Source organism: Macaca nemestrina, chromosome 2 (assembly GCF_043159975.1).
Source record: "Macaca nemestrina isolate mMacNem1 chromosome 2, mMacNem.hap1, whole genome shotgun sequence".
NCBI classification, from domain to species: Eukaryota; Metazoa; Chordata; class Mammalia; order Primates; family Cercopithecidae; genus Macaca; species Macaca nemestrina.
The window spans coordinates 24316501-24328406 of NC_092126.1; the positions used below are offsets into that span (position 1 = coordinate 24316501).

General features: G+C 42.8%; 1 long non-coding RNA gene across 2 annotated transcripts in view; it reads left to right on the forward strand.

The window, feature by feature from the left end:
* Positions 1 to 10771, forward strand: part of LOC105488920 (uncharacterized) — a 60106-nt gene extending 49335 nt beyond the window's left edge. Inside the window, exons 2-5 of one of the 2 annotated variants that reach the window (XR_011619325.1) lie at positions 5589 to 5667; positions 6673 to 6768; positions 7655 to 7697; positions 10587 to 10771. This is a non-coding gene — a long non-coding RNA (uncharacterized lncRNA). The remainder of the gene's footprint in view (positions 1 to 5588; positions 5668 to 6672; positions 6769 to 7654; positions 7698 to 10586) is intronic. The other variant, XR_011619326.1, reaches the window with a different exon arrangement.
* The last annotated feature ends 1135 nt before the right edge of the window (positions 10772 to 11906 follow it).

Consider the following 11906-nt stretch of genomic DNA (forward strand, 5'->3'; position numbering starts at 1 on the left):
TACATCTAGCCTCCAGGACTGTGGACAAATAATTTTTTTTTTTTTTTTTGAGACGGAGTGTCCCTTTGTCCCCCAGGCTGGAGTGCAATGACGTGATCTCGGCTCACTGCAACCTCCATCTCCAGGGTTCAAGCGATTCTCCTGCCTCAGCCTCCTGAGTGGCTAGGATTATAGGTGCCCACCACCATGCCCTGCTAATTTAAATTTCTATGCCAGTCTGAGGTACTTTGTTATGAGAATCTTAACAAATACGGTGGGTCTGTTTCTTTCTTAATGGTGTGTGACTTGGTAGTGCCTCTTATAATTGATGAAATCTAAGCATCTGAGAGCCTATGAATTGGGAACTTTCTTATTTTCCTTTTTGTGACTTATCCTTATTCATATAAACATCATTCTGAATTATTTACTATAAAGTCTAGTTAAAAAAAGTAAACTTAATTAATAAAAAATTCTGATTAAGGTATTTCTTTAATTTTTTTTCATTTTTGCTCAGTTTTCCCATAGAACAGATTATTAAGGTATTTCTTTTCTTTTCTTTCTTTTTTTTTTTTTTTTTGAGACGGAGTCTCGCTCTGTCGCCCAGGCTGGAGTGCAATGGCGCAATCTTGGCTCACTGCAAGCTCCGCCTCCTGGGTTCACGCCGTTCTCCTGCCTCAGCCTCCCAAGTAGCTGGGACTACAGGCGCCCACCACACCTGGCTAATTTTCTGCATTTTTAGTAGAGACGGGGTTTCACCATGTTAGCCAGGATGGTCTCAATCTTCTGACCTTGTGATCCACCTGCCTCGGCCTCCCAAAGTGCTGGGATTACAGGTGTGAGCCACTGTGCCCGGCCGACTAAGGCATTTCTATAATTTATCATTCAAACTAGTATAATTTTAGGAGTAAAAAGGGAGGTACTGTTAACAATTACTCAGGGACAACAGGGATAGGCAGGCACTGTCCCAGGCAAACAAAAACCTCTAGCCACCCTAACACTGACCCACTTGAGAATGTTAAGAGAAGAGCAGGTCATTCCTCTTAGACCTCATTCCTGGATTTCTCTTAGTGCCAAGTCCCAGGCCACCATCTGCTCTAATAACAGCACAAACAATGTTGTCACCAACAGAAAAAGAGAGACCGGGAGTTTTTGGGTGACACAGAAGGCCCTAGATTCAGAGTGGATCTCATTTTAAATACTGCACCAGAAGAAATACCTTGGCGGCATGACTGGATAAATTCCCTGAAGGCCCTGATGCCACAAACACATCTTTTACAATTGATCTGCCACAATGTAGGAAATTCTCACCGGGATTCCTCTTTTGAGTTAAAGCACCAGACATTCTTATGAAAATGTGAGAGCAAAAAATTACCCATGAGAAGTGACAACGCGTTGAGCTGTAAACCTTAACTTAAGTGGGCTAATCAGCGAAAACTGTCTATCGAGCCCTAACCGTGTGCTTTCCATATAACACACGCAGTGGGGTAAATACTCCTGGTCCATTTCTTCAGATGAGGAAACAGAGACTCAGAGAGATTAAGTGGCTTGTCCCAGGCCATACACCTATTGAATGGGGCAGCTAGGATTCTCATGCAGGCTCATGGACCCTGAAACTATTTCTCCTCTGCCATTTGATGTCTTTTTTTTTTTTCCTTCCATACTTTCTTTTCTTATTCTTTCCTTTCACCCTTAACTAGTTTTGTAATGTTTACCCAGCTTGCAGATATTTTACATATTTGTCATATTTAGTGCTTCATAATAAACAAGGAAGGGTTGAGAAGGAAAGTGGAGATGAAGGGTCACATTTCCTGGTTAACACATTTCCTGACTAACACTGGCCCTGTATTTCTCTCTGCTATCACGTTCTACTAGAATTAGATCTTCTTCATCTGATAGTCTAAGTGGTAGGTGTACAAAATATAATGTTAACTGAAAATCCCAGAACCTACTTCCAATACTGTTCTTTGGTACTGAATTGAAGAAGACAAGCAAACACTCCCCACATTTTCCTTTCCTTTCGGAAGGCAATTATCTGACATTTAATGGTTTAAATGTTATTAGGGTTACGAGAGGCCAGAAAAAGACATTCAGAGTAGTAATCAATCTCTTTAATACAGCTTCAGCTTATAAAACTGGACAGAATTACTTTTTTTTTCTTCTGCTCTGGTGAAGCAAGTTTTTATTCTGTTTAAGCAAAACATCACTCTAACACATTTTCAGAGTTACAGCTGCTGATAATAAAATGCTAGAGTGGAAGTCAAAATAGATATCTGGGAATGCAAAACATAGGTTTTTCTACAGCAAGGCAAATTTCCCATTATTCCCACATGTGAACTCAGGAGCAAAATTACCACATGCCTCTTGTATCATATGCATTATATAGTTCTGCACTTTCTAACTTACTCAAGTATAGGGGCCCTTCAACTTATGTCACCTGAAGAAATCTGCATTTAATGTTCTCTCTCTTATTTACTGAGTTTTGTTTTTAAAGAAAATACTTATTGGAAAAGCAGTTACATTTTGTTCATTCTTTACCGACTATAATGAAAAAGACAAGGTTGGCCAGGTGTGGTGATGCATGCCTGTAGTCCCAGCAACTTAGGAGGCTGAAGTGAGAGGCTCTCTTGAGCCCAGGAGTTCAAGGTTGCAGTGAGCCATGATTGCATCACTGCACTCCAGCCTAGGTGACAGAGTGAGACCCTGTCTCAAAAGACAAGGTCAAGCTTTCAAATGGACATAATATAAGAATTCTTATTCTTATACATAAAACATTACATATGGGACCATGTGCGGTGGCTCACGCCTGTCATCCCAGCACTTTGGGAGGTCAAGGAGGGAGGATCACTTGAAGTCAGGAGTTCGAGACCAGCCTAGCCAACATGGTGAAACCTCATCTCCACTAAAAAATACAAAAATTAGCCCGGCATGGTAGCGAGCACCTGTTATCCCAGCTACTTGGAAGGCTGAGGCAGGAGGATTGCTTGAACCCGGGAGCTGGAGGTTGCAGTGAGCCAAGATTGAACCCTTGCACTCCAGGCTAGGTGACAGAGCGAGACCCCCTCTCAAAAAAAAAACAATAAAAAATAAAAGAGCCCCCCAAAATTACACATATAGAATATATATATATACACACACACATATATATACACAACAAATATATGAATACATAAAATAGCTATAAACAAAGAGAATTAGCCCAGTTTTGAGATATCTTTTCCTCCTGGAATTTAGTTAGAGGCCACAGCTCAATTATTTGATGGCAGCCTTGGAAAAACTGTCAGTTTCATATCTACTTTCAGGCCCCTGACATTGCAATGTAAAACCGGTGGTGTGGTGTGACGGGCACTTTATAAATGCTCAACAATGCTGCTGGGAGGGAGGGAAGGAAGGAAGAAAGGCAGGAAGGAAGGGGAGGCGGAGAAGGGAGGGCTGGAGAGAGGGGAAGCGGGGAAATGTTTTCTGGAGGAATCTAACTAATTTGCATTTCTAATGGCTAATGAAATCTGGATAAGTAAAACCTAAACAGATTTGGTTAAAAGTCCAGGCAACTTTGAGTCACCAAGGGCTGGCCCCTGTGGTGCTCTTGTCCCTCTCCTCCTTCCCCTAATTTCTTCCTTCCTGTGGGGCACATCATTGCTCATTAGCACCTTCACCAGATGGTAGACTGTGAGAAGTGAAGCTCAGTGATTTATTTCTTGGTGTTTCGCAGCTCTCCACTCTCCCAGTGAGGGAGTAGTCTGAAATTAATGGCTAGAATTAGTTATTTGGATTATCTCAGGTTTCCACATGGACTTTTTTTCTTTTATTATTAGCTGGGTGGGCTACTGAGAGTTGGAGTCTTATGAATAAAGTTCCCGTATTTTAAATGACTTTAGGGAAGCGAGGCTTGGTTAAGATAAGAAAAGGCTGGTGCTGGGCAGGTGGCTCACGCCTGTAATTCCAATACTTTGGGAGACCTAGGCGGGAGGAGGATCTTTTGAGTTTAGGGGTTTGAGACCAGCCTGGGCAACAAGGTGGGACTCGTCTGTCCAAAAAAATTTTTTTAAATAGCCGGCATGGTGGCACGCACCTGTGATCCCAGCTACTCAAGAAGCTGGGGTAGGAGGATCACATGAGCCCTGGTGGAGGCTGCAGTGAGCTGTGATCATGCCACTGCACTCCAGTTTGGGGAACAGGGTAAGATCTTGTCTCAAAAAAAAAAAAAAAAAAAAAAAGAGGGAAAAGGCTAGTGTCAGAGTGGAAATGAACAAGAATTAATGCTGGGAACTTGCAATTTCCAATCACCTCCACTACCGGGAGATGGGTCAATTTGACAACATTTTATGTCAGATTTGCACCAGCTCCATACCACATTTTTCTTCATGTCTTGACTTGAGTCTTTTAACAACTGAGGGGTATCATGAACAGAGGTGGGAGGCTAGCAGCTGTATAGTTAATGGAGAATGACCTAGGCAAAATCTGAAATTTAAGACCTTTGGGTTTTAAAGCATTCTTTCCTCTTCAAAGAAAAGCAGTCTACCCAAATATATCTGTTGAGTACTGGATTTTAGTTAAACTATATTATTAATTCTGGGATTCGGTTTCTTCCTTTTTTTTTTTTTTGAGATGGAGTCTTGTTCTGTTGCCCAGGCTGGAGCGCAGCGGTGCGATCCCGGCTCACTGTAACTTCCGCCTCCCGAGTTCAAGCAATTTTCCTGCCTCAGCCTCTCCAGTAGCTGGGACTACAGGCACACGCCGCCACGCCTGGCTAATTTTTTTTTCTTCTTTTTTTTTTTTTTTAGTGGAGACGGGGTTTTACCCTGTTGCCCAGGTTGGTCTCGAATTCCTGAGCTCAGGCAACCCACCTGCCTCGGCCTCCCAAAGTGCTAGGATTACAGGCGTGAGCCACTGCGCCCGGCTCAGTTTCCTATTCTTGTAAAAAGATGAACTTACTCTGTGTAACTCTGATACTTTGTTAAGGTATGGGTGTGGGTGCATGGTTTTTATTACTTTTGTAGAATAAAGAGGAATAATTTGGTTAAAGACGGGGCAAATTAAACCTTTCTTCTCTCATCTGCCCTATTTATTGCCACTAGAAACTTGAAGAAAACAAAGGATTCGGAACCTGGGTAAAGGGCAAAAGGCAGAAGATTTTCCCATTCACCTTCTTTTGGCTTCAGTTATTCCTGTATACACTTGCATCCAAATATTGGTCCAAGCTGGAGAGTCAGTTGTGCTTTTCTGGTCCTCCTCAAGGTCATTTATGGTTGGTCTTTGGGATTAAGTCCTTGACATCAGCCTACCCTGCCTTTATCCTAAGCCCCAGGTTTAGATTGACACTGACTGCTGAGAGGTGGGCTCTCGGCATTTAGGGAAGGATGCACTTGACTTCTAAGAGGGCAAGGGTTTCATCTAGTTGGGATGATGGGCGGGAAGTAGTTGAAGTGGGTGATGAGATGGGGGAAGGGAACTCTGGAAGTTCCAGCTTGTGCTCTAAGGCAAGGCCACCCGTGGTTCCCCTTATCCGCAGGTGGTGGGTAGGAATCTCATACCATAACTTTGATGGAAAATAAACACAACTTAATTTTTAAAAGAAAAATTTTAAAACAACTCACCAATTTCTATTTTAGGTTTCCAATCTTCCTAGTGTGGTGGAACCTCAATCTAAGTCATTTCTCGTTTTCCTCAGGGGGCGTATGTATTGTCAAGGTATGAGGGGCTCAGGGAGTCCTTGGTCATAACCCTACTCAGGTCATCAGAGACACCAAATTGCCACGCTGGGTCCTGTGTTGGAGTGGAGGCCCCATTCGGCTGTTTCTGTGCCTTCCCATGGGGTGGAAATCTTCGAGAAACTAAGACTGCTCTGCCTGGATGCACCACAGAGCTGATTCCTCTGTGGGGTCTCCCGCCTGTGTGCGGCTCCAGGGGAAGCAGGACACCAGTGCCCTCAGCTCCTAAATTTCACCAACCTGTTTAGGGCTTTGTGCCTACCCGGGGTTCTACTAGGAAGCAAAGCCCATGACTTCTTTCCTCCCATTCACCCCTTTCTCCCCTCTCTCTGGCCCTAGAAAAACTCTCCCCCAAACGTCAGTCCCTCTAACATCTTGCTTCTGCAAACATTTTGTCAGCTCCAGCGGTTTCAGCTGCGAAGGTGCCTTTGTTTCTGCTCTGCCCAGGCGCATCCCTCCCCTGGGGCTATGGGCTGGTAGGAGCCTAACACGCCTGCATTGGAAGTGAGGAGTGGGATGAGGGGAAAAGTGAACACCCAGGGTGCTGGCAGGAGGCTGCTAACTCAGAAATAGTAACAACCCACTCCAATAGTGGTGAAATTGGCCTGTTTGATTCCTCCATGTGTCCATCTTTGCATCTATCCTTGGTATCTCCCTGACACTTGGATATTGACTCATCTACCCCCAAAATAACTGGTTTTTGGGGGTAGATGAGTCAATAAATCCCTGGACACAAAAATAACCCCGAATCCCAGAGGGCTCATAACTGTACCCTACTGTCTTAGGGAACGGGAGGGAAGGTCTCTTAGCTCTGGGGAACTGCCAGCCCAACCACCACTCTTCAAAGGCAGGTGAAAAGGTATTTCCACCGGAGCCTGCAGGGTGCCGAGGGCAGACAGCGACACTTGGCGGCGCGGGGGTGGGGTCATGGATGGCGGCGCACCACCGGCCTGCATTTAATAAGCGCTCCCTACCAATTTTTTAGGATCTTAGTGACAGCTTTATTACACCGAGGATAGGAAATTTCAGTGGACACGAGCTCTCCCGAGGAAAGGTCTCACAGTTGTCCACTGAAAACCAAGTGAGTGAAAGAACTAAAATGTGCCTGAATTCCATTCTTTAAGCCTGTCGGCAGCAGCGGCAGCAGCGCAGCGCAAGCGTTCAGTGGTATTCATCAGGTATTTTATGAAATGGAATCTTCAAAGTTCTGTACATTTACTTAAATATAAGCTACAGTAAGACAAAATAAATAAAAATTTAAAAAACGGAATGAATAAATATAACTCAAATAACAAGCGTCTGCTTTTGCCTGGGAAGACGGCCAAGTGGTGTGCATTTTGGATTAATTTTTTACAAGGAAAACAAATTAATTGCTTAGTAAATATAGTTTGCTAGACAAAATCTCTCAAAACATGGGACAAAAATGATTAAAAATGGTAATTAGTGATTCACTCAGTCTGTTTATTGTTTAAAAGTTGGCTACTTTAGCACAAGAGGCAAATATTTCTCTTTATGTTGGCCTTCATAGTATTGATATATTTGAATAAAGATTAGGCTGACAATCAGTGTTAACATCCAAGGTTTGCTTGAAGCTGGAATTAACTGAAGTCACTAAACTCTGGTGCAGAATCCAAAGTCTGATTCTTGGCAAAATTATTGAAAGATTTAGGGTGTTACAGTATTGGTAGGTGTTTCCGGTACTGGATTTCTATGCCGGGGACCTCTGAGAAACTTCTCAGCCTCTGGGTTAGCAGAGGGGGTAGCACTCAGTTACCCCGCTCTTTGATTTTACCTAAATGTGTTTTTGAAATATTTAAGGAGAGCACGTTTCCAGATTGAAACTGCTTTCCTAGATTCTCTTGAAATTCCACTTAAAAGGTTGTTCTTGATCTGCAGCCAAATATAAGAGAAACAAGTTGGGCTGGCATATTTGTATACTAAGGTTGTTGTTTTTCTTTTTCTCCTAGGACCCAGCAGGGGAGGATGGTCACCAGTGAAAGAAAGACAGAGGTGAGTTACAGAGCACTCGCGTCTTATACCTGGAAGGGTCCTTAGCCTTCATCTGATCCAAATCCTTCTATGTACAGATCTGGGAACAGAGTGAATAAGAGTGCTGAGTCCTATTACTCCTGAACAGGCTTAGAATCCAAGTCCCCATCCTAAATCCAGTGCTCAGTCTACTCCATCATGGTTTCCCTAACGCAGTTTCTCAGAATACCACTTCTGTACGGCATTAACAGATGTCCCCCATCTCAAGCGGTTCTGTGTTCAAATGCTGGTTACAACAAATTTAAACAAACTGCTTTTTCCTCTTCCAGGAATTCTCAGAATCTTCTGTTTTTGTTTTTGAGACAGCATCACGCTCTGTGGCCCAGGCAGGAGTGCAGTGGCATGATCATAGCTCACCGCAGCCTTGAGCTCCCAGGCTCCAGCAGTCCTCCCACCTCAGCCTCCTGAGAAGCTGGCACTACAGGTGCTCACCACCATGCTCAACTAATTTTTAAATTTTTTGTAGAGACAAGGTCTCTTTATATTGCCTAGGCTAGTCTCAAACTCCTGGGCTCAAGGATCCTCCTGCCTAGGTCTTCCAAGGTGTTGGGATTACAGGCGTGAGTCACTGTGCCCAGCCTTGAAATTTTCCTATAATCAATATATATTAAAAATCTCTAACAGGAAAAACAGGAAACCCTAGAAATGTCAGATGATTTCATGATTTTACACATATTTAGCATGCAATTTCCCTCCAAATAGTTTATAGAAATGCTGCTAAGAAACAGTTCATATGTTAAAAATGAATTCATTTCCAATGCTGAGGAGTCCATTCTGTCAGTTCCAAAGATACAATTTTTAGGAAATAGAAGAAGAGTTCCTTGCACAGTATGGTGGGAAAGGAGGCCCTTGTACCCACTTTAAAGTAATCGTTCACTTTAACTCCCCTCTCTACAAGACTGTTGCTTGATATTTCAGTAAAACCTGCTTACAAGTTGAGGGCTGGAAAAGCTGGACTGAATAAGTTAGGGCTCAGGTAAGAAGGGCACCAAATTTAAGGAAGCACTCACTCTCTGAATTACACAACTACTAACCCTAAACTTACATGAATCCAAGAGTGAGTGCCTCCTTAAATGACGCACCCGAGGCTCCTGGCATAAGTGGTGTGTACACAGGGGCATTGGGTGTGGTCCCCAGGGAAGTGAGTTCATTTGGGACTAGGTAATCCAGGACGTGCTGAATCAATCACATTTCAGTGAATAAAGAAAAATCTGGCATTAGGTCAATGCTGTGGGACACACAGGACTGGAAACATCGCGACAATAGCAGGTTGCTGAGAAAACAGGCTTGTCTGGGGCAGAATACCATCTATAAGAAGGTGACGGCCGGGTACAGTGACTCATGACTGTAATCCCAGCACTGTGGAAGGCTGAGGTGAGAGAATTGCTTGAGTCCAGGAGTTTGAGACCAGCCTGGACAACATGGTGAAACCCCACCTCTACCAAAATAATACAAAATATTAGCCAGGTATGGTCGCAGCAATTAGGGAGGCTGAGGTGGGAGGATCACTTGAGCCCAGGAGGTGGAGGCTGCAGTGAGCCATGATTGTGCCATTGTACTACTACAGCCTGGGTGACAGAGTGAGACCCTGTCTCAAAACACAAACAAACAAACAAAACAAACAAACAAAAAAACCAAACTGAAAAAAAAGAAGGTGACAGTGTTTTGAAAGATGCTGGTTTTACTTTGTGGCTTAGAGGACTCATTATCAGAAAGGGGCATGTGAATAAATACCTGAGTCATCAAGGAAGAGGAGGGGTGAACGGAAAGAATGACTGCCAGGTGGGGAGAGAGGGTGGACAATACCAGGCTTCCTGAGGCAGAAAAATCCACTCACGGAAGGAGCACAGTGTCTCTTTTTTAACGAAGCAATATAAGGAATCTCCTCTACTTCTTAGATGATTTAGAAGCAGGCACTGTGGGTAGATTTTATTAGATATCCTCAAAGGTTTATTTTTATAAACTAGAATTTAGCACTTTGCATTTGTAAAGCAATTAATAGTGTATATGTTAGTTAATATCCCATTTTTGGTTCAAGAGCAATATTTTGTTACTTAAAAATTAATAGCAATATCACAAAGGGCTTATAAAAAGAGATATATTACTCCGATAGGCAATTCCATATAATGCTAAGTTTTTATTTGCCATTACTTTAATTACTTAGATATTATTTTATATGTTTTCATTATTTTAAAGTGCCTTGGGAGTATGAAAGATGTCTTACAGATAATGTATTCCATTTTAGCCAGAACAGCCTAATCATAAGTAGCTGTAGATTAATGCATTTATCACATAAAATTTCTTTTTAATGTTCTGTAAGCAAGTAAAATTGATGTCTCGGAGAAGACTGATACCTCCCAGGCCATAGAGCTCTTCCTCAATGAATATTTCTTCATTAGATTATGAATATTTCTGAAAAAGGAAAAGAATAAACCTAACAATAAGTAAAAAGAGCCATACAGCAGCATGACGAACATTAGTAAGAGCTTGTGCTTAAAAAACAGTTCACAGCCTCTGGACATGAAATATCTATTTTAAACTAAATTGGGTCCTCAAATTCCACATGCACAAATTCTTCTCCATTTCCTCATGGATGGGTGGATGGGACTGTTTGTTCTGCAGAGGTGGCTGTGTTTCAGGGAGGGTTTAAATGTCCGCAGAACCATGTGGTTTTCCTTTAGCAGGCAAACTCTGGAGATAAATGTGACTCATGGTCATGATCCCTCGATGAGGGTTTTTAAAAATAACCTAAAGCCTCTATTTTTAGAGAACCTGCCAAGCTGGAGTGCTGCGGGCTCCTTTTTTTTTTTTTTTTCAACTGAAAGTAATTAACAATCTCTAATCCCTCAGGAGAATGGATATCACTGAAATTCCTGATATGGAAACAAAAATGCACTGTCTTAACCAGAGGACACGGCTCCTGAGCAAAGAGGGCTACCCTTCTCCCATTGCCTGTCCTGGAAGAAGACAGCTAAATCCAAGGATCAAATCAGAGAAAAGCAAATCGTTTTAAACTTCTAAGAGGTGTGATAAATAAGTGGGGGCTGAAGCAAAACTGTTTAAAAGCAGCTGAGTCCTTTATTTTTAAACAAGACTTTCTTTCCCTGATGACTTGGGTTCATTTGTTATTCAATCACTTCCCAGTCAATGCTAAAGGTCTGAAAGCTTTTGGCTGGTTTCAGTGGAATAATTTAAGTTGCTCTAATAGAAAGACCAGAAGGGTGAATTATACAAATTTATTCTGAGTCAACCAAAAACTTCACAAAATAAGAGAACCTGTGGTTTGAGAAGAGAGAGTGCATATCAGTGGGTGTGTATGCCATTCTATACACGGGATGCCATTCCAATGGACAAAGATCTTTAGTCCAGATGACAAACATCTCAGGTGTGTGGCTCCACCCAGACCCTAATTTCACAGTTTCATACTAATTGAGTCACATATCATGACTGTGGTGGACCTGTCTCTTGTGCATTTTCCAATTTTCAGTGAAGTTCATTAAAAAATTACAGAGGTTATCCATTTGAAAATGTTCCTTGGTTCACACTTTCTTTGAAGATCATCATAAGCAAAGTTACTGTTTGTCGCACGCACACATTGTAAGTGTTCACACAGTGGTTTCTTGTTTTTTGTTTGTTTTGGTTTTTGAGACAAAGTCTCACTCTGTTGCCCAGGTTGGAGTGCAGTGCCACGATCTCCTCGGCTCACTGCAACCTCTGCCTCCCAGGTTCAAGAGATTCCCTCCCTCAGCTTCCTGAGTAATTGGGACTACAGGCGCATGCCACCACGTCTGGCTCATTTTTATAATTTCGGTAGAGACGAGGTTTCACCATGTTGGCCAGGATGGTCTTGATCTCCTGACCTTGTGATCCACCTGCCTCCGCCTCCCAAAGTGCTGGGATTACAGGCGTGAGCCACCATGCCTGGCCCACACAGTATTTAATAAATGGGAATCCCAGTTAATATTGGTTTTCCTTTTCCTTTTTTCTCTTTTTTGTTTGTTTTGAGATGGAGTCTTGCTCTGTCATCCAGGCTGGAATGCAATGGTGCGATCTCAGCTCACTGCAACCTCTGCCTCTCAGGTTCAAGTGATTCTCCTGCCTCAGCCTCCCGAGTAGCTGGGATTACAGGCATGTGCCACTGCACCTGGCTAATTTTTGTATTTTTTAGTA